At 47.3% G+C, this 22,664-nt stretch overlaps 1 long non-coding RNA gene across 1 annotated transcript in view; it reads left to right on the top strand.

Moving 5' to 3' along the window:
• LOC119158124 overlaps positions 1-10,806 on the top strand; it is a 70,915-nt gene extending 60,109 nt beyond the window's left edge. Inside the window, exon 3 of the long non-coding RNA XR_005107767.1 lies at positions 9,607-10,806. This is a non-coding gene — a long non-coding RNA (uncharacterized LOC119158124). The remainder of the gene's footprint in view (positions 1-9,606) is intronic.
• Positions 10,807-22,664: the final 11,858 nt, after the last annotated feature.

Below are 22,664 nucleotides of genomic sequence, written 5' to 3'. Positions count from 1 at the left end.
GGCAATTCCCCTCTCCAGATTATCCTATATCCCTTCCAACATCCCAGGGGTGCTGCCAGCCCTCGCCCAGCATCACCCTTGCAGCTGCTGAGGAGCGCAGATGTTCTTGCAAGTGTCTGCCGTGAATGTGATCTCCATATAAGGAGGGAAAGAATATGTTAAAAGTTAATTTACCATAAAATATGTCCAAGTCCCTTTTTTGCTTTTACAAGGGGTTTTTAACTGGGTAGGTTGAAGTGGTTTGCAGCAATAACAGGTCTGTCGTCAGGTTGATAGATATCACTTTACTGATGGTAAAACGATATGAATCAGACTTGTCTGCCAGCGTGATTACCTAATTGTAGGGGGAGAGTTCAGCAAGGCCACGGCGGTCGCTGTGATTAGACAGAGTCTGTGGGTTATTCCACTCCTGAGCTTTATCACTCAGGTTTCAAGGCTCGGGAGAAATATGTCAGGGCAGCTGCCGGGGACTGAACGCACTGACCCCGGCAGTGGGCGATTGTCCTGCCAGGGCTGGGCAAATACCCTTGAAAAGAGCTGGAGTCTTAAAGAGCGTGGTGCTTGGGAAAGGGAGGGGTGGGAGGAGGATGAATGGTAAGAGCTCTTATTGCGGCTTCGGTAATATTGATCTTGTCATTAATAATGTGATGAACCTTAAGTGAAATTCAAGTGTCATTGCCAAGGCAGGTTATTTCTGTCATAAACGGCACATCAGGCAACTTGAGAACAGTGATATTAAGAGGGATGGAGAGGAGAAGGGGAGAAGGAGATGGCACTTCTCGGGAGCCTGTGCTTTGCGGGTGCGAGGGAGACGGTTTCACCTTGGGGTGGGGGTTCAGGGGAAGTTCAGTGCTTCTCCAAACTGCAGAACCCTCAGTGAAACATCCCACAAACTCAGTGAGCCCCCTCATTTTCCAGCAAGTAACTGCAGTGCCTCTTGCAAGGCTGCCCACTGACCTCTCCCTTCCTTGCACCCAGGCCCTGATAGTCTCCTGCAGCCTTCCCCAGTTCTTTCCATTGTCAACATTTCTCATTTTCATTGTCATTTTCCTTGACTCCCAGAACTTTTTTTCAAATATTACGAAATGAAGACATATTTTTTTTCCATCCCTGAAAAATTTTCAGGTTTCCTTCTCTCCTGAAAAAGAACCTAACTTCTCTTTTGGAAGCAATATTTTTCTATCAATGTATTTCTCTGTATATGTTGAACCTGTTCCCACAGTGCCAGATGATATTTCTCTAAGGACCTGAAGGCTCTCTAAAAGGAAAATCATGACTCCCACATGGATATGAGACCTGCCCAGTTGGAGTGCTATAAAGCCTTCCCGGTCCTCATGCCTCTTTGCATGTAAAGGTAAAGCAGCCTGCCCTGCAGCAGCCTGGAGTATGGTCAAGCCTAGGATTTTCTAGTGAAGGACTTAAAGACATTCCCTCCCTGTGCCCACAAAAACCAGTCTTTCGTTATATTTCTAATCACTAGTTTTCAGCAGTTTAATTTTAGCTTTTATTTGCTGGAAGGGTAGAAGGTCCTTTTTAGCACGGGTTTGGGGAGTGGACATTGCTATGAGTTATTTGCTCTAATGGCTGTGCTGCTTAACACTTCTGCTCATCTTGGGTGCCTTAGAACATTTGCATCGTTTATAGCCGTGCTGTCAGCACCCAGGCAGGGACCTGACCTTGGGCTGTGGGCATCTCTTCTGCATCTCCCAGGAAATTCTCACCAGCTTTGGCAGTACCCTGTTAGAATATTTCACCTCCTTCCTCTGAAAATCAAGCCTTGTTGGTCAAAAGATTAGTAACCAGGGACAAGTAGTTGGGTAGTTAAGAAGATCCAGAGTGGATTTGGGATCTTGGGATACCTTGGGCATTGCTAGTGGCTGATCAGGTGAAGGGGACTGAATTCTTTCAATGGTACTTTGCTGTTCACTGAAAAATGTGTACGGGTCACTAGTGTCCCAAATCTTAAGTTTAGTATTTTTTCCCATTGCAAACCTTCCTAAAGGCTTTTGTTCTGCAGCATTTTAACTTTCTTCTTAAGATTTTTGGAGGACATGGGAGATCTCTAGCATTTCAGATGCTTTAAACCTGAACTATTGACCATGCAGATTGTAACCTTAAAATTTCCTTCATGTAGCAAATTTCTTTTTTAGCATTCTATGAAGCTACTCAGCTGGCTCTTTTTTGGTCTGAATGGGACACAGACAAATGTAGATATGTGCTGCAGATTAGAAGCTGGTACAATGCAAACACACAACAGAGGAAATCCTGGCAGGGTCAGGTTCCCTCCTTAGATTGTATCTTTGCAGTAGGTTGCTCAGCATAGTAACTCAATCTTATTTAAGAGTTCCCTTCAAACCAAGGTGATGCTGTTTTCCAAAGCATCAAAAAGCTGAAACTAAATACATCTTTATTTCATTAAATATCCAGAACCTCGCTCATATATTTCAGGAAATGACATGGCCTGATTTACAAACATATCACCACATGTGCAGTGTCCGTGAAAGCAATTTCATAAACATTTCTTTGCTGCTTCCAGCTCACTGCCTGGATTTTCAGCAGGGCTTGGTGAAAAGATGCTACCACAAAACTATCCTTTGTGTTGTTTTCCTCCAAGAAAGCCGAGCAGTCCTAGACATCTGTCTGCTGGATAATGGGTCTCTTAGAGAGCTTTGAGACCAGCAGCCCAGGAGGTGTTTGCAGTGGAGCCTGGCTGGAGAATATCTGCCAGTGAGGAGGGAAGAGAAAAACAGCCTGGGCATGGGACTGGAGGGAGACTGTTTGCCAGCTAGATGTTGTCCTTTGGGACATGGAGAAATACAGCAAGCCACATGTTCTGCTGGGCAGGAGTGATGTGGAGGGGAGGAACAGAGGAGGTCAGTGAGCTGTACAAAATGAACCTGCTATCTTTAGCACCAGGGCTGTAGAATGGCTTTCTCTCTGCTGGATAAAGAGACTGCTATCCCCAAAATGATGCACGAAGCATCTTTAGAAGCTTAAACTCCTGTTAGGACTTGTCATAGCTCCCTGATTGGGACAGCAGCTATCATTCAGACAGTTTCTTGCCGAGAAGACCCTGTCTCTGTCTCCCTACATAAACAGGGAGCATTTAAAACAGATCTCAACAGAAAGTAGTCTGAACTCTTCTTTCCATTCACTGTGCTGGAAGCTGGCAGCTCTGGATAACAGTTGGTGTGACTTGGCCATCACCATCCTGAACCTGGGTGTTAACCTGGGTGGTGTGAACATGTCCTAGAATTGCTAAATCTGGACAATCTGCCTCATGACCCAAAGTCTTATAGTTGTGTGATGGAGTAAATGCTCCGGGAAGGATGGTGGTGTCTCACGCAGGTGGCCTTCTCAGGGGAAGCCCCCTGTCACGCACGGCTTCCTGAGGGGGAGTACAAGGAAGGTGGTGTGGGGGTGAGTTTACAGCTTCATGTAACAGCAGATCAGAAAACCAGTCTGTTATCTCATAACTGGGCAGTTCTGGTCATCAAAAAAAGATTCCTCTTGAATCTTATTAGGTTCATGAAGAGGCTGTGACCTGTTCAGGTCTTGATGCATTTCCAAACTTGACACCCCAGTGCTTAAGTTTTCCATCATTCTTCAGCAGCCAAAACTGTGGCCAAACATCCCTGTGGGTGCAAAAAGGGGAGAGCAGCACGAGAGGGGACCCCTTTTACAGTCTGGTTTGCAAGGTTTGCCATTTGGCACCGTCTCTGGATTTGCCCTTCCAGCTTTCTGGTTGCCCATGGGCATCATCAGAAGTCATGAGTCTCCCACACCTCAAGCTCAGTGCTGGGCACACTGAAGGTCTACAGCCCCAGATGCTGTGTTGTCAACTGGTGAACAAGTTTTGCCTTCCCCATGGCCTCACTGCAACTTGTCCTCCTGCGGCTTCTGCTGCACGATGGCCAGGATGCTTGCAGGTTTGCTGACCTGGAGATGGGCTGCCTTTTCATGTGGTGCTTCCAGCTGGAAGCTCAGAAAGCCTCTGCAACACACCTGACTGCCGTGATTTATGCTTTGCTAGAGATATGACCACCAGCAGCATGCTTGCTGGAGGGGAGGAGTGAGCAAGCTCTCCTGCCAGGGCTTTGTTATCACTCCTGGACACAGTTTGGAGGTCTGCATCATCACACCCTGGTGTGCAGAGCTTCTCCGCAGCCCAGGCTGATAACAAAGGGACTCTGAGACACTACAATATGTTTGATCATACACACTGGCTTTGTGCTTTGTGAATAACCCCATAGCTTCAGTATGCCTTGTCCTGCCTCAGCTGAGGCTGCTCCGATTTGGGAATTCTCCCCAGAGAACAAGCAGAGCACAGGTAGCGCTCACCTGATCACATGCAACCCAACGCCTGGGGCTGCTGCCTCTCCCTCTGCCCTCTCTTACCCTTCATGCCCCCCCCCTCCTCCTGGTTCTTCCATCTCCTCTTAGAGCTGCTCTGCTTTGCATGCACAGCTGAACACCCACGAGCTAAAAGACAGGCGAAAAAGTGCTTAGCAGTCTGCGCCAGGCAGCTACCCGCTGCGGCGTGAGCACAGCTGCACCATTTCCCCGTTTCCAGCAGAACAAGGCCAGGCCAGGCTGATGGCAGTTGGAGCACTCCTTCAGGAATTGCGTTCCTAACCACATCTCTTTAAAGGCTTTCTGGCCAGCTCCAAGGTGTTGGGAAGGCAGGAGGACGCATGCAGCACCCCACCTCAAAAAGCAGAAGAACAGAATGTTTGGGCAAACTGCAGCTTAGAGCGATGGGATTGGGCCGTGAGCAGAAATTGTGTATTTGGCATGAAGGACATTGCTGTTCCCACATGGGTATGGACAAACCCAGTCCGGCAGACAGAGCTCAAAAGGAGCAAGTGATTAAATACAGACCTGGAAGGTTTGCTGCCTTGAATGTATCTCACACCGAATTATAGTTATTTGTTGCTTGGTTTGTAAGACTCTGCATTCGTCTCATGGTCTAGATCTTCTCCTTCCAGTCTCCAGGGGTGGCAGGTGGAGAGCTGTGTTCTCAGGCCATCCCCTGATGGCGAGAGGGGGTCAGTGCTGTGATTCTGGGGCTGGGCATTTTTGAAAAAAACACCAAGTGTTACAGAAGTGAGGATAAAAGACTAAGATGAGCTCTCACAAGTCTCAGTTTTGCTGTTTGCTTCCAGTCTTCAGTTCCTGGAGCCATGCCATTAGGTGAAAGCACTAACTTTCATGTTTTTATTGAATGTATTTCTATGGCAGTGGTGAGACAAAAAGCACGTGCAGGGTAGGGCCAGCTGATGCCACCAACCGCCCCGAAGCCTGGAGTAAGTTAAATGAACCAGTAACAGACATATCTGCTCATGGTCCCTGTTCCGGAGCTTGCGCAGCCCCTCTTACGGGCAAGGTCCGATCGCTTTGTGCTCCCCATATTGGTCCTCCTGACCCCGCGTGTCTCATCTTTGGTGCTTGTGCTCTGGGGGGGTCTGGGCAGCCACCCATCACACCCCTCACCTTGCTGTGGGACAGGGTGATGCTGAGGTGCATGTCCACCTCCTCCTGGTAGTCAGGCTCCAGGTGTTCAGAGCTGGGATTGCTCCGCAGCTACCCTCAGTGCTGCAGTCATTAATGGGGAAATTTACCCCCCACTAGAAACATAACCAAATGTAATCAAATAAATAATCTTCCCATTCTCCTTCCCAAGCATTCTCTCACCAAAAAAAGTCACCACTTTTTTTTTAAAAAAAAAAAAAGTCAAATCAGCTGCTCTCTCCAAGCAAAGCTGGTGTTTATTGCCTGGCCAAGGATGACAAAACCCTTCCCTTTTTTTTTAATCAACATAAAAACACCCTTACCCTACCCACCAGCTCAACCTCCCATCCGTGACAGCCCCCTTCCCTCTCCCAAACAGGCAACAGATTTCAATTTAGCTTTGAGCGAGGGAAGCTCAATTGGGTTATTAAATTTCACACACTAATTGACACGCCTGCCATAAAATATAACTTGCACAAACACAATTTATACTAATGACACAGCGGGTGAAGCTTTCTGCTCCCAGTGCCCCTCTCCCCCAGCTCCCACGAGAACCCAGCTTAATTGCACCTCCAGTGCAGGGGCGGTTAGCAGGGTGGGAGGTTAAAGAGAAATAAATACTGGAACGTTGATGGGATGTTTCCTGTTCCGGCAGCGAGGGGTGTGCAGGCGATGGGGAGTGCGGACCATGGGGGGTGCAGGTTTCGGAGCATGCTCCTCTTCCCAGCACTGCTGGGTGCACGCAGGCACAGCTCCCTGGGCACGCCGTGCTTTGCCTTAATAAATCCTTAATGGCAAGAGATTAACCTCAGCAGGGTTCCCTGGCACGAGTGAAACCACGATTATTTTACAGTTAGGTTTCTGCAGGCCTGTTTGGAAATCTTCATTTCCCTGTGACAGGCTGGCAGCTGCCCATCACCACATGGATGCTCAGCCTCCACCTTCCCTTTCTGCTGGGGCAAACCCTGCCACAACCACCCAGGAGCTTCCCTCCTTCCCATTCCATTGCAGAGCTTTGGACGCAAAGCTCACAGCATGGTTTTTCCTCCAGTTTCCCCTGTCACAGCTAAGTGGACACCAGTAGCTGGCGGAGCGAGGTGCAGTGCCCGGTGCTGGTGGGCAGTTGAACCATGAGGGCAGGGGTGGACGCTCCAGGAGCAGCAGCACTGGCTCCACTGCTTCCTCAAAACTGCTTTCCCCACAAAACTTAAACCATAACCATTTTTATTTTTTTATTTCTTCTGGAGAATGTTTTGAAATGATTGATGACAGAATCCTAGTGATGCTTGGCAGTTTAGCTGATTCTATTCCGTAGTTTCCCTACCAATTTAAAATAGACGCTCTTTAAAAAAAAGAAATAAATAAAATTAAATGCTACTTTTTTTGCTTGTTCTCACTTTTTAAATTCCATTCTCCAAGTCCAGAGTCCTGCTGGACAACAAGGAATGGAGCTGGCATCCTTAGTAAGGGGATACTATTATAGTAAGGCTATATTCGCAGTAAGAGATGGGGCTGCACAGCTGATTTTTATATAGCTGTTGGAGCTGCATATCTGGGCTATAGTAGGCTATAGCATGACTTCTTTGCATAAGTCATACCATCCTTCTGAAGCAAAAATCAAGTGACTCACAGAGCCACAGTCTAATTTTAGCTGTGTCTGAATCACAATGTCAGAATTCAAAATTTGTTGCATGTCACAGTGACTAGGAAAAATTTGAGTCACTTCAGCATCTTTGTCTTGCATGTGTTTTCATGCAAAGAGCTTTCTGGATATATATGGAAATACCCATTTGGAGGGCCAGGGAAGGTATAGGTGTACATCCACACTCTTCATGCCTTCTTATTCCTGATCTTTGATGAAAAGAAGCCAGGAATTTATGCGGGAGAAGTAATCCAAAATATCCAGGCAGTGATGTAAACCTGAAACTTGTACTCCAGAGGAAAAATACTTGGGGTTCTTCATGCCATGGGGCAATACATGGCATCTGAGGGACACAAACCTGTTGGAGGACAAACATCTCACCATTCCTGTACTGCTGCATGCCCGTTCACAGCTGCCATGCTGGGGCTGGTCCTGCTGCAATGCAGCTGGGTCCTGGTCCTGCCGGGCACGGGCATGGCCCCGTTTTCTGGAGGGAGTGACTGAATCCAGCCAGAGACCTTCCTTTTGCCCACCCTGGGGGAAGGCAAGGCTCGGACCCTGCTGCCTTGGCCAGTCATTAATGCCGAGCATGGATTTCATTACACTGATTGCTCAGTTCTGTTATTAACAAGGCATAAATCTCCACGTTAGTCGCTCTCCACCTGCAGGTCACAACCCCTGGGAGAGGTCGGCAGTGGATGCCCAGCCCGGGTCATGGCCCTCAGCCCATTACCTGTCCTGTTAGCTGGGGCTGCCGAGGTGGGCTGGGGGCAGATACTGGCCACCCCTTTTACACCCATTTCCAGCCTGTCCTTACACATTACGCTGCTGGGGCTCTTTAGACTTCCCCAGTCATGACTGTGATCCTGGGGTCCCGACATCACGGTCCCAAGCAGGGTCTCAGGGATGGATACACAGAAATCAGGCCAGCCACCTTCACCAGACCCATGCCTTTCACCCGCAGGGCCCCCCGAAACCTCACTGCTCCTCCAGTGTTCCTGAAAAAATGGGAATTAATGCAAACACGGAGAGGCAACAGATACCTGCTACCAGCCTGTTTCTTCCTCTTGCCTTTCCTGCCACCTTCCTTCCTCCTTGTTGCTTTTCCCCCTTCTTTTGCTCTGAGTCCAGCGCTGGATCAAGTTATTTGATGTTACCCACAGATTTAATTATCAGAGGAGGCAGCAAACAGCTACTGAACTTCATGCATTGCTCGTGTTCCCCCTCCGGCCGTGTCCCTGCCAGGCTGAGGAGCCTCCAGCTGCCTGCACAGCCCATCCCACACTGTGCGGTCCCACCAGCTCACACCTCTGCCTGTTTCATATGATGGTGTATATATATACATATATATATATATATATATATATATATATACATCTTGCTGACAGTATAGACCAGCCCAAGGAGGACCTTGTGCTGTAGCTCTTAAGAGGGGAAAAATCTTCAGGGCTAGAAAAGACCTTTTTCCTGCTGCATTGGCTCTGGATTTCTTTCAGCAGGTAGATCAGGTGTGCTGTGCCACTGCCATGCCAGTGGCTATTCCGGAGAGCAACCAGGAACACGTGCAAGAGCCATGTTGAGTTGTGGCAAGTTACCGGGTCACAGCTCTGAACGGCTCCGCTGCAGCGTGGGATCGGAGTCCCCCCGTTAGCACGGTTGCTCCAGGGCACTGCTGCTCGCACCGAGCACAAAAGCTCTACACCACGCCAGCTCCGCTTTGTCTTTGCAGGATTTTTTGTCACCCAGTGGGGGAGGAAGGGTAGTGGGACCAGGTGGCATCCATCCAAAAGCAGCAAGCATTTCATTTTTGTCTTTATGGGCATTTTGTCAAGCATAACTGCAGACGGTAACTCTACAAACAGTAATTAACCACAAGCTGTGGGCAATGTTAAAGTGCTTGCCCCCTAACCTGCTGGTACACAGGAAATCTGAGATGCTGCTAATAGGTTTTCAGCAGCTGAGTCCATTTCTGGCCCAAATCTATTTGATATGGCTCTCAGATAACGCTGTTGATTATTTTCCTGAGCACTCACCAAATGTTTCCTGTTGTGTGAGTTTGACTGCAAGCACAAACAAACAGAAAGGCGGCCGGGAAGCTGCTGAAATCAATACCCCGTCCCGTCGGCAGGCGCTGGTGTCAACTAGAAATGCATCTATGAAGCAGCATAATTAATTACCTAAAATGCAAGGCAAGCTGACAGTCCTAATTAAGATGGGGAGTGACAGGCTGGTGGTCCCTGGACTGCCCACTCCATTTTCTCAGGGCTTGTGAAATACGGGGGGATCGTCCCTCCTGCCTTCCAGGTGGCCAGATGGGAGGGCACGGGACTCCCACAGATCAATAGCTCATCCCAACTGCTGCAGAGGAAGGAGAGGCAGGACTGGGTGATAACAGCAACAACATCCTCTCTCCCCTGCTTCATCCACAGGGAATTTTCCTCCTTCCTCCCCAGGAGTGAAATTTTGAGTCATGGCTCAAAGCAAGAGGATCCAGCACCTTTTCCAAAGAGGACACCTTGTGAGTCACTCTTCTTCTGTAACTCCAGGTGCTCACACCACTCCTACAGAGGGGACATCTGATGTTGTCGCACGGTGCTTTTGGTCATACCTTGTAGCAGTGAGTACCACACGGAAACTGTTTCCTGGGAAAGTGTCTGACCAACAGTTCACTCTCCAAATTCAGACTCTTGATCTGGGTGTCTCCGTGCTGGGATGAGCTCTGGAGCCCAAGCAGGGTGTTATGCTGGTGGGGATCATTGGGATATGGAGCGTCTTGGCTGGATCCCTCTTGGCCCACAAGTCATTTTCTGGTGCCTAAATGGGTCTGAATTGATGCTCTGCCCTTGCCCAAGTCTCTTGGTGACTCTCACCCTTCCCACTCCACCAAGACCGCCACATACAGGGGCTCCCAGCTGGGTCCTTTGGGCACAGGATCAGTCCCAGGAGGGAGATGCTTGGTGTTTCTTGTTGACAGTCAAGTATGTTGTCTGCGCTGGTCCTGTTTCACGCCTTCCTTTTAGATTTCCTTTTTTTAAGGTTGCATTTCAAGGGATTACCCTCCAGAGCCGACAGACAGACAGGTCTGTCAGTCTGTCTGCTTAGTGCTCCATCTTTTCTGCAAAAAAACCCTTGCTCTATAGCTTGTGAGCCAAGGATTAAATGCACAGAAAGAAACAATTCACTGTGACTTGGCCTGTAAAGTCTTTTGAAAGTTAAGTTATGGCTGTTAAATGTTAACACCATATAATGCCTGTCTTTATCGTATCTTTGCAATAAAGTGATGACATGGCTCTATTATGAGCTAGTCACATAGAAGCTCCCAAACCTACAGTATTGTAACGGCATTTAATCTCCTTTCCAAGTGCCTGAGAGTTTCGCACAGGCTTTGTCTGCAGCATTTCTCCGGGATCGCCCAGCGCTCACACTAAGGCGAAGACATTTTAAAGAGAAAAGATGAAACCGCCAAGCCCACCCCCAGCTGTGCGAGGCCTGGGAAATCTCACCCTTTCCCTCGGCCGCCACAATGCCTCGCCTGCCTCGCCTGCCTCGCGCTGCCACGCTACCTGTCCTTCTCCCATCCTCAAGGACAACTGCAAACTTGCTTATCAGCCTGTAAATCAGCTGTGGCAATAAAAGGCTGGCATCCAGAGCAATAGCTTTTGTACTAATGTACTACTTTGCAATTGCTGTGCATATCCAACATATTAATGACACAAATTCATTACAATAAATGAAGACACTGACTGGCCGGGGGCCAGAGTCGACTAAGGACAAAAAAAAAAGTTGCTTTTGCTCCTGCCAGTTGGCAAGTTTGCGGTGCAAAGTTGAATGTGTCGGATCCAGGCGCTTTTGGTGAGTGACGGGAAGACGTGACTGCTAAATATAGTAGAAATGGTGCCAGGGATCTGGGAGTGAAAGCAGAGGCTGCTTCCCATGTGATCGGTGACTGGACATGTTTTCCAGGTGAAATTAAGGCGGCAAATGACTTCATCAGCAGAGTGATGGATTGTGTAAACCGATTCAGTTTGTGGGTAAGGAAAACTGTTCACTAATGTGAAGGACTCGGTGCAACCTGGAGGGGGGGTCTGTGATTTTGTTGATCTATTGATTTATCTATTGCTCCCTTTCTTTGTCTCTACTTTTGGATCCATCTCCCTCCATTTACTGATCTAGCTGACCCTCTATCTCCACGTGCTGCTCTTTTTATTAGTGGTCCCTCGGTCTATGCATTGACAGTGGACACAAAAATTATTGAATACCTTAGACACTTTACTGTGAGAGATTTAAAAATCTTTAGTTTAGCAAAGGACGTGCAGCAGAATATGTATCAGATCAGAGACAAGACATTTAATACCAGAATACTGTTTCATTTAGTAACAAAAGCCAATGCCTTCTATTTAAAATTATACCTATTCAAATGAGAAATAAGGCATAAATTTTTAAGGATGAGGAAAATTAGCCATTGGAACAAAAGACCAAGTGAACTGATGGATTCTTTTGCTTGCAAACAAAATCTTCATAACTGGAAGTGAAATTATAATCAGCTACATATTATTAGGTTAAAAGTTGAAGTAACTCAGTATTTTATGACCCTTGTTCTATGAGGGTCATATCAGGTGATATAACCTTCTGGATGCTTGCTCTACAGTCAGCTGAATGTGGAGTGGTGAATCCAGCCTGTGAGTCCATCCATCCACACAGCATCAGCCCCAGTCAGGTCTTGGAAGTCAGGAAACTGTGTAGGAAATCCTCTGGCTTGGAAATGCACGGTTTGGGCTGGGGGCTGGGCAAACCAGACCCAGCTTCTGCTGCTCCCTCTATTCTCTCTGGAAGTGTGGGGCATGCAGGGTGCAGGATGGTGATGGGAGGTGCTCACCTGCCCGTGTTGCTCCAGCTAGAAAACTAATTCATGTTGATGAGAGAGGGGGAGAAGAAATTAAGACTTAATGAGGGACATAAGCTAGCATTTTCAGAAGGAACAATTCATGTGAGCAAAACTCCTGCCTCATCAGAAAATGTCACTACGTGCTCAGTGAGACAGCAGAAACATTTTGTTCTGCAACTCCTGTTTTGGCATAACATTGTACAGATGGATGGCAGAGGCAGGGAGACCACCGAGCCCATCCTGAGCCCGTCTCCCACTCCTGGACCAGCAGCAGCCTGAGGTGCAGCCAGGCCAGCTGCAGGGCTCTGGCTTTCACTGTGGATGCACCCAGGGTCCTCATGGCAAAGCTTCCTCTCCTCAGGCAACAACTGCCCTCCAGCAGGCTGTGACAGCAGTCAGGGGTGTTACACATTTCTGAGCAGCTTGAGCAGAGCAGGTTGATGCAAGCAAAAAGCAGAAGTCCCCTAACAGGGCACTAGGCAGGCTTGCCGTGCCACAAAGGGAGCTTATCCTATGCAGGCTTGCAAAATCTGGAACATTTCAAAGTTCTTCTGCATCTTTAACCATGTAATTTTTACTGTGACTGCAGATAGGAATCAAACTCCTTGGCTGTTTTTGTTAGGGAACACCTTTTTTTTCCCACCTCCTGCTCACAGATCCTTTTCTTTTGCCAAGGGAAACATAAACAAAACGTCCCACGCTAAGGGCAGATGTTGAGCTGTTTCCTGACAAAGCTCTGCCGGGACTCGGGTGCACCGCGCTCCCAAGCACCCATTCATTTAAATACTGCAAGGCGAGAGCAGTTGCAGAAGACAGAAAGTTTCTGTTCAGACCAGCAAGGCAATTGAAGGCCCTCCCTGCACAAAATGCCAGCACGTATTCATGCTTCAGAGGGTCTTCAGACTTTGCTACAAATTTAGTGGCAAACTCAGTTAGAATGAAGGTTGATTAAAGCTCCCAGATAATTACTCGTTTAGCTGCAGAGCGTGTGCTTGAGGAGAAGTGTTGCAAAGCTTTCTAAAGGCTGGAAAGCCCAATGCCTCAGCCAAGCTGCCAAGTGAACGGATGTGCCAAGTGGAGCACTGTAATGATATCAGTAACAGTAATTATACAGAGAGGGAAGCAAACACTTACCCCATACAACTGCAAATCTGCTACAGCCTTGAGCAACTGTATCTCTGTGCCTGTGCCTCTAATGGGAGCTTGGCTGTGGCTGATTTACAAGTGGACTCTTTCTTAGGCTCCTGTGTGTAAGTTTACCCTTCCCTCCTCCCTCGCTTCTTAGCTCTTCAGCGAACGGTTTGCTGGCAGCGCCGTGAATCGGGCTAGCTGTGCTGAAGGCTGAAGGCTGAAGGCAGTGGCGACCTGTCACTGCATGAGCTGAGCATCCATCCCCAGGTGTTTAGAGAATAAACGGGGCAGGTTGAGGGCCGGGATGCTGAGACAAACCTGTGTGCAATGGGGATGCTGTGCCTGCCTCCCTGGCTGCCCTTTGCTGAGGCTGGTGGCTGAGTCTGACCTGGGACCGAGCTCTCTGCAGGGCAATGCCAAAGGCAGGGTTAATTTAGCAAGGAAACAGCCTTCTCTGGAGCCGTAACTTTGGGATCCCTGAGCTAACTTGACAGAGATCTGGCAGGGATGCTGAAGTGTCAGAGAGCATTCGGACCTACCGGCTGGGCTCAGCCCAAGGGCCTCCTGGAGGAGCGTGGTCCACGCTGGTGTTTCAGCTACATCTGGAGGATCTCAGCAAGCTGCGGGCAGAGCGGGCAGAGCGGCACAGCTCCCACCAGCTCCAGAAGCTATTTTGGCTCCCTTTACAGTCAGTTATTTTAAGAATAGCTTCTAATGGGTGCAAAGCACCACTTGAGCTATTAAGGTGATGCACTCCTAAACAAGTGCTCCTCAATGTGTCCAGCAAAACAGAGCCCAATCTGCCTGCTGGCAGCCCCTCCTCCAAAAAAAGACCCCATGGAGCACCAGGCAGCCATCCCAAAGGAAGAACTGCCCTGGCAGCCTGGGATTAGATGGGTGGAGTAATTGTCCTAGGCACCATGTCATTATCTACAATTTCCAGGCCATCACAAACAGCATTTAGGGTAATTTCTCTCCTATTGGAGTGGAGCTGGGGGATGCAGGGGGCTAAGCCAAGCACGGGGCCACGCTGCAGACCTGAGAGGGGCTGACTCTATTAGCACACAAATTGCAGGCTTTCAGAAGCTGTCTTCTGAAAGGCCCCTAAATACACACAACTCTAAGTAGGAAGTTAAAAAAAATCATCTAATTGCCACCCAGACATGCCTGTATTACGTGAGTTCGTTCGTATGTAAGTTTGTAAACTTCTTAAGTCCTTCTCCTGAAAGGCAAACATGAGCCAGGTTTGACATCGTATGTTGAGCCAGGACCTGCTACTTCATTTTTCTCTTCCTTCTCCCCTACCTCTCCCTCCTTTTGAAAAGCTTAACTGATGAGGTCTTTAATGCCATGCCCAACGCACCAGGATATAAATGCCACTAAAATAAAAAGCAGACAAAGTTTCTGGTTATAGGAAAACTACCTAAATGTTATTATCCGCTAAGATAATTGGCTCCATTAGATAATTTGGCTCCATTCACGGCCCATTATTTTAAGAATAGCTCCTGATGTAGGGGGCAAAGTATCCTTTACCTGTGCTACTAAGGTGATGGATGCATTGTTAAAAATACCAGGGATGAAACAATGGAGGGAATATGCAGTGATTTAGGAGTGCAGGGACCAAGTCCCTGTGCTGAAATTTCGGATTTCCCCACCACCACCACCCCCAGAAAAACTGTGGGTAGCTTCAGAGCTGAAAAAGATATCTATTGCAGAGTGCATTAATTCTTTTCTGGAGAGTTTCAGCTCCCTTCCTTGACTCTAGAAAGCTGGGAGAGTTAGATAAATAAAATTAAACAAGGTATTTGCTGGTGAGCTACTCTGTGCAATGAGGGGGGGCTGCAGCCCAGGCTGCGGGGTGCTCACAGGGGAGAGGGAAGGTGAGTCCCCAGGTGAGCGGAGCTTCGGCTTTGGCTGATCGTTCAATTCAGCTACTTTTTGGGCACAAACCTGATCGTTCAATTCAGCTGCTTTTGGGGCACAAACCTACAACATGAGTGGAAGCCGATTTACTGGGGAAGAGGTAAAACCCAGCCTTTCTGGGCAGGGTAGCTGTTGCTATCAAGAGAGCCTTGGTGACTGAACTTTGCTAATGACTGGGTTTTCCTTCCCAGGGCTTACTGGAAGCCTCTCAATGAGGCTTCTGTTCTTCCATCGGACCCGGGTTTTGGCTTCCCGCAGAATAAAGGAAGCCTTCCCTGGTGTAATGAGTGTTTACCCGGGGGGTGCTGATACTGTCGGAGTCTGTCACTGCAGGATCAAAACCAGAACTGCACAGCCTCTGATAAAAAGGCCAGATGTGCCACTTTAATTAATGCAATTTGCTAAACACTGGAACAATTAAGTGCAATGCGATAGTGCAGTAATCTTTGGGGCCAGGAAGCGCCGTCCCCAAGGCATCCCCAGCTGTTCCAGCTTTCTTTTTTACTCTGCCATTTTCATAAATTCAGAAACGCAAAGGATTTGCAGGGGAGCCACAACATCAAATAAAGAAGGAAACTGAAGGCGTGCAGGTGAACGCAAAAAGAGGGTGAGGGGCCGTGCACCCGCCGGTGGTCTGGATGGGGATCTGATGTGAATGGTGACAGCGCAGATACACCCAGGGCCACACACACACGTCCAGCCCAACACAAACACAGCCCCCCGTGAACACCGAGGGGCACGAACAAACGTGTACAGGAGCTGAGACTATCAAATACCCCAGGCGAAGCAAACATGCACCCAGCGTGTTGCACAAACACCCCGTAACATGTTCCCACCACCTGGACCACCGTGCAGGCACCAACACTGGGTTGGGCATGCACCCTCGCCTCATCCCTCGCTGCTGATGCCCCCAGCACGGTAGCCCAGGCATCTTCTCTGATACTCATGCAAGAAACAGAAGAGCTCCAAAGTTTCTCTTTTAGACACATCTAAATCCTCTGGGACTTTCCTACTTAAGAACAGAAGGAAGTTAAAAAGAAACAATAATGAGGGGAGAAAATGAAGAAGTTTCTCTAAAAGCCTACAGGTTTCAGGGAAAGTGATGGGAAATTAGAGATCTGTGATAGATGAGCTAATTTCCCTAACTGACAACCCAGACAGCTCGATCCAAAAAAAAATGTTTGGATTTGATTAGTGCTCCCCGCCTCCCTACTGTACGTAAGCCCAGAGTTGTGCGTGTGTACACACACTTTCAATAGGGAAGTTATTGCTTTTATATTGTAACACACACAACTCCCTTTACCATCCACTAAGAAAACTGTCTAGGAAAACTCAATTAGAAAAAAATATTTTGAACAAACTTCTGACTTTTCCAAGTTTGTACTAGCCCAGTTTTCCACCTCTCCCTGAATGCACCATCCAGTTATCAAACAGGTTTACTCCTTGGGGGTAGGGGGGGAATTCTTCTATGTCAGAAACACAAATTACAGTGGGGAAAATGGGGAAAAAACAGTGAAAAAAGTTTCTCCCTATATGTCACATTAACTGCAAGGCCAGCACCTCTGGAGCAAGGCAGTTGCAGAGATGCCTTGTGTCTGGTACCACCCAGGACCTGGTTTATTCCTGGTTTATTTAGAGGAACAGTGTGAAAATGTGGTCAGTCCCCACAACACTGTGCCACAGCACCAGGACCTGAGGCTGAGCAGCACCCGTTTGTGTCCTGCCTCCGCTGCCCTGGGGGCAGGACGGTGGACAGCAGACTTAGATGATATTCCTAAGGCAATGGATTTTTTTTACACCCATACACTTCCCATAAAAAAGAAAAATCTGCTCAACTAAATTGTTTTGCAAATTCACGTTGAAGGAACTTCATGAGACTGTATGTGTCAAAGAGCCCTTTCCTTATTCCTGCACACATTTTCTGTGCTCTCAAGCAACATAGTGCTTTTCAGGTACGTTTTTTCAGTGTGACATGATGCGGTTTTTCAATGCAAAAAATAACCTGATTTCTAAACTTATTTCAGTCTAGTTAAACAAGACCCCATTCCATGCATGCAGATGTCTTTAATAAAATGTTACATTTTACATGCCCTGAACTAATTGTTTTTCCCAGGGGGAAAAGAAAAATCTATTTTTTATATTTTCCTATATTTTATATAGGACAAGTACACCGTTTCACTGACTCCAGCATAATACAAATACTGTCTCAGCCCATATCAGACATGTAGAAGAGAGGAGTCTCATCCATCCTTGCAAAAATGCAATCAGCCCAGAAGCAAGAAAGCTCTGAATTTGTGGCACTTACTTAGAAAAACACCCACACTTTTGTTTGTTTGTTTCCTTCATCTTTTTTTGCAGCATTTTTTAGCCGAGGACAATTAAAAAAGCATCACAGTGAAGATGAGAGGGAGCATTGCCCTCTTCCAGCCTGATCAGAAAGTTCTTGTTAACTTGACAATCTTTAAATATAAACAGCTGATCAGAATTGCTGAGAAATCTTAAAAAGAAGATGAAAAGGACAAAGAAAAAGTTCCTGAGAAACTCAGCAGAGGAATGTGAGCCCTGTCACCGCTGCTAGCACAGTACAAATGAGACGGATGAAGGGGCATAATTAGGTCTTGGGAAGCAGCATGGGCTGGCTGGGGAGCAAGAGACAGAACAGCACCGAGGGGGAACGTTTCATGCAAAAATCAAAATGTCTGTGGCTGACACTCACCTGCAGAGAAGGATCACTGCCATCCTGGGAAAGCAACGTGCTGGGAGGAGGGTGGTGATGAGGTTGATAACCTGCCCCGCCATCGTGCCTTGCCGGTGAAGAAGACCATTCAACCACAGCAGAGGGAGATGGCAGCGCTCGGGGATGATCGGTTTGGGGCACACCTGCGGTCACCCCTTGGAGGAGACAGGGTGCTGTGAAGATTGTGCATCACTCAGGTCCTGCTGGATGTCAAAGGCCTTGGGGTGCCCCCAGATCAGTGCTACGGAAAAACACATGAGTTCAGAGGGGCAGCGATGGCTGGTTGGTGGCACCTAGACCCCAGGTGTGGCAATGGCTCCCAGCCTGTCTGCAGTTTGTGTTGTGGGCTTCTCCCAGCCTATTTCCAGAAGTACCTATGATCACACTGATGTGATCCTTTGGAATAATTATATCTGGGTGCATGTCCCTGTCCCATGCACAAAGGTGTGAGACTGGTATAAAAGGCTCTGCGTTAGATGCAGATTCAGGGAGAGGTAAGGCTGTACCAGAGCCCTGTAACTGCTCAGAAATGGGCTCTTTTGGCATCAGACCAGTTCTGAGGACACCCTTAAATTCCAAATGGCATGCTGGAGGCTGGGATTTGTGATGAATGAACCAATAGATCAAGCTGGATGGTAGCTGTGACTTTACTATAGATGTGATACAGGTTTCCCCAGTCCAGAGGGGACCATCCAGCTTGACCATCACTTTCAGGGTTCAAAGGCTGTGTTGTCCTTGCCCACCTCCCAGGAAAGCCCACAGGACCCAGCTCTAGAAGCCATCTAGCCTGGTAGTTTGGAGTCCCTCCAGGAGAATGAGCTTTGGAAGGAAAAACAAAGGTGCAGGTAGGCATGTCCAGCCATGGGTGGATGTGCCATCAGATAGCCTATTGGAATGAATTTTTGGGAGGACCTGGATGGAGGACAGCTTTGCTTCCAGCTTCACATCAGGGCTGGTCTTCAAAGAGGACCAAAGTACCTGTGTACACACCAAAACAAGGGAGCCTTGATTCTACCAACTGGAAAAAGGAGCCTGTGGAGCCAGCAGCAGGGGTTAAGCAGAGGGGCCGGGATGCCATGCTGGATTTAGGTATCAAAATTCCTCTGAAGCACCTGAGTCCTGTTTTGCATAAGGCTTTGGGCATCTTTGACAATAGGAGGTAAGCTCCTAGGCGACTGACTTACCTTAAAAGGCCCTTCTGGACCAGAATTATTGTTTTGTTGACAGAAACGGGGTGTGTCTGTCTTGTGAAGGCAAGGGTCTGTGTGTGTGTGTGTGTGTCTGTGTGTGCATGCACGTGCACACTCGTGTGTCTGCCTTGCCACATAACTCAGAGCCAAATCCCCAAGCTGGCTTTGAAAGCCTAAATTTGCAAACCCTTTCCTATACCGCCGCACTAGTTTCAGGGAAATGCTACCTTTCAAGTAGGGATAGGAAATTAAAAGAAATTAATATGTTACTCAGCAAGATTAATTAATTAGCTAATGTGCATAGATCACTTAGGAATGGTAAAGCCCTAGATAACTTTTTATGTCTGAGGAAATATGGTCTAAAGTGGTTCAATTCCAGCCCAGTAAGACTAACATTCATTAGGGAAGGTGATGCGGAGAGTCAGGTGCGGAGGGGGAAGCGGCGCCAGCGCTACCTGGTAATCACAAGACGGAACAAAAATGCTGCTGTCTCCAGGATGAAGGACTTGAGGTTACAAGATCATAAAACATGGGAGTCCATAAAGTTTCCAAGTTCTGAAGGCATGCCTTAAAAGTTAATATCGCGCAGTATCAGAGCCATAACAACAAGTCACCTAGAGCCATTTATTATTCATTGAGAGTCACCCTCACTACACAGACCTAAAGTCCTTTAATGTCTCAGGTACATTCCTCTTATCTAAAGGAGATTTACGGGAATATTATTGCATCTTAAGGAAATGCCAATCAATTATTTTAACACTAGCTTCTGCCATTTTAATAACTCTCCCAAGGCACAAACTGACCATATTTAATGGTGTAGCTGTTAAGCTGCAAGAAATGTCATTTCCCCCTTTGTAATTGGACATTGCGTCAGTTGCGCTGTCGATAACAGCTATATAATACAATCGTAGTTGTATGTTAAATTGCCATGTATTTCATATTATAGCCCTGTGTTATGCCTCTAAACATCCTCTGGAAACCTTTTTACATGCTGTTCTGTACAGAGGACTGGCTTGACATGAAATTCATTGTGTTTCAATTTTAACTAAAGGGAATTAGGTGCTGACATTCCCCTGAAGTACGATAGAGGCTGGGTGCTTCATCGCTTTGAGCTCTGACAAATCACTCTCCTCTTCAAAATGGATATGGAGCTCTCAATGCTTTTCAATTACAGCTGACTGTTTGTCTTCTCATGGTTGTTTAAAATTGATTGGGTTCTTTTTTCCTAGCGAACCAATACATTGTATTAAAAACCCTACAGAAATTACCCTTAGGTGACTTTGAAAACCCAACCCCAAATATATCACGGTGATTCTTTAGGAGGCACCTTGTGTCTCTGAGATATACTTTAGCATTTGACTCCGAACAGTATCCATCTATCTCTACACTTATCTCATGCATCAATGAAACAGCTCTTTCCTTAACGACCACTTCTGCACGCTGCCTCCTCCAGCACCCCTTTGCAGCAGGCCTTTTTCTTGTCATTCATTAACAAATTAATCCTGTTCTCCTGGACCGCTGGATTTCATTCCTGGCACCGCTGACCAGATATAAAGTGACAAGTGGAGTGAATGGTGGCACCTCACTTTCTCCTAATGTATCAGGTGCCCTTCATTGAAAATGCTCTTAGAGCAAAGAAAAACTCTTCATCAGCCCTGTGACAGTGATCTGTTTGGACTAGGAGACCTGGGGGGAGCACTCACCACGGCAGAACAGGCTGTGCAAGAGCCAGCCAGGCTGAGGTGTGGCAGCTGTGGGCTTCCAACATGAGGTGGTGGCTTACACTGAAGAGTGACCATCAGAGATGGACACCTGCTGCCTCCCTCACACATCTAGCCCAAGCTCTGCTGCCCTTCTTGCTTATCCTGGCATTCTAACCTTGATCTTCGCTAAACCTTAATGCCAGGGGGTTCTCCTCTGTGGGCAGAGGGTATGGATGAGGGGCTACACCTTTTCAGGTGGCCTTTCCTCATGTTAGGACTGTGTTCTTTCTAGTCCACAATGACACCATTCTTGCAGGTGAGGATTTCTAGGCCTCTAATCGCATTTACTTGTTGCTCTGAACTACCACTCTTGCCCCATACCTTCTTTTTGAGATGAAGTGCCCCAAACTGGAGACACCCTGACTAGCACTGGGCAGACTGGAGGCAGGCACTGCATCGCTGGGTAAGGGATACAGCATCTAGGATGAACAAGAGCTCAGCCTGGGCTGGCCAGCTTGCTTGTGCCTGGTGAATGTCCCAAGCAGAGAAGACTTAGCAAACAGCACACAAACCTTTAGTGGTTCATCCCCATGGGATGGATGGTATTCATTTCCAGGTCAAGCCTTGCAGAACCAGGGAAAATGCAATCAAAGCTAAGTGTAATGCTTCATTCAACCTGCGCAGCCGACTGCATTTTACTGATACATAAACCGGCTGCAGGAAACAAACTTAACAGCTGTTTGCACAATTGTAGATAAGGTGTCACTGCCTCCCTTCAAAACCAAAAGATGTTTTTTTTCCTGTGAGGTATATCTAGTGAATAAAATTATAAGAACAAGCACAAAGAGAAGGAGAGAAATGTCTACCTTTGGAAATAGCAGTGCTCCTTGGGTTGGATGCTTTGGGCCGCATAAAGTTGTGTAGCTCCGTTAACTTCAAAAAAGGAGCAGGCTGGTTTACGAGAGCTGAGCATCTGAGCTTTCTGATTGAAAATAATCAGGGAGCAGGAGCTGCAGGCAGAGTTAGACGAGTTTGCTTTTCTAGCTGAGATTTTGCAGAAGTCTTTTCAGCCTGTGAGGAATTAAAGCTGAACACTGAGGTCTTTCAAGTAAAAGCTTACTGAGTGCCGAACCGGCAGCATTTACCCTCTGCAAGCAGCACTCAGCTCCCCAGCATTTCCCTATCTGCACAGCCTTGCCGAACAGCAAAGCGAGGAAGATGCTTCTGCTCTTCAAAGAGCCTTTTCTTCTGCCTGATTCAGTACTTTTAAGGTGGTGGTTATAGTGTATCTCTATAGGCACCTTCTGCAATCTGAGAGTTTGATATTCAAAGGAGAAAGGGTGCTGCCTTTCTCAGGCTTAATGGCATAGAAGGCATTGGCCAGAGCCCTGGAAAAGAGTGAGGGTGGAGGAAAGATATACAGTTTTTGGAAATTCCTCCCTAATTGTTTTCCTACTCAATCATTCAATATTCTGAAGCTAAAAATACTAAAAGCAGAAGAAAAAAAAGAAAAAAAGGATCAGTCTTATAGTGGAGGATAGGTGCAATATTTATTACCAAAATTTGGAAATTCAAAACTTTGATGAAATGGAACATATGTGAGATACCTTCAACCAGCTCTTACAATAGAAAGAACAGTAAAATCCAATCTAGAACAGATGCAGATGGTATCTCATAGCTATGCGACTGTTCTTTCCAAGCCAAAGATGACTTGGATATGGAGATTTTCTGCATTTTTCTGGATATAGCTCTTATCTTTAGAATCTCACTTTAAATCTTGAGCTGGAAGGGCTCCAAAGGTGACCAAACTGAATGCCCTGCTCAGAGAAATAAGAACTGAATTTTGTTTCTGCCAATCCCCAAGTCTCCATTAAAATGAGAGTATCAACTAAAATATCAAACCACCCAGACGATGCCAAACCAGTGGAAATTTTGCCATTTC

This window comes from Falco rusticolus, chromosome 1 (genome assembly GCF_015220075.1).
Source record: "Falco rusticolus isolate bFalRus1 chromosome 1, bFalRus1.pri, whole genome shotgun sequence".
NCBI lineage: Eukaryota > Metazoa > Chordata > Aves > Falconiformes > Falconidae > Falco > Falco rusticolus.
This window is presented reverse-complemented; position numbering and strand designations above follow the sequence as displayed.